Source organism: Nannospalax galili, unplaced genomic scaffold, assembly GCF_000622305.1.
Source record: "Nannospalax galili isolate Female #2095 unplaced genomic scaffold, S.galili_v1.0 scaffold441, whole genome shotgun sequence".
NCBI classification, from domain to species: Eukaryota; Metazoa; Chordata; class Mammalia; order Rodentia; family Spalacidae; genus Nannospalax; species Nannospalax galili.
In genome coordinates this window covers 2,872,234-2,872,481 of record NW_008348089.1, presented here as the reverse complement: position 1 = coordinate 2,872,481, position 248 = coordinate 2,872,234, and positions in this window count along the sequence as shown.

Genomic DNA, 248 nt, shown 5'->3' with positions numbered 1-248 from the left:
AGAGGGTGCAAGTTTCTAGGTTCACAGTTAAATTAATACAGTTATACAATATTGACCTCAGTATAAGCCCTGTAAGGCATAAAATTGAATGAGGTTTTTTTATGCTTTGAAGAATTATTTTTCTAATCATTATACATTTTAAAATTTTTAATAACTACATTATTAGAAGCTTTTCACTACAACTTTAACATATTCAGTAACACACTCCAGAGCAACAGTACATCTCTTTCACAAGTGGATGAAAGTTT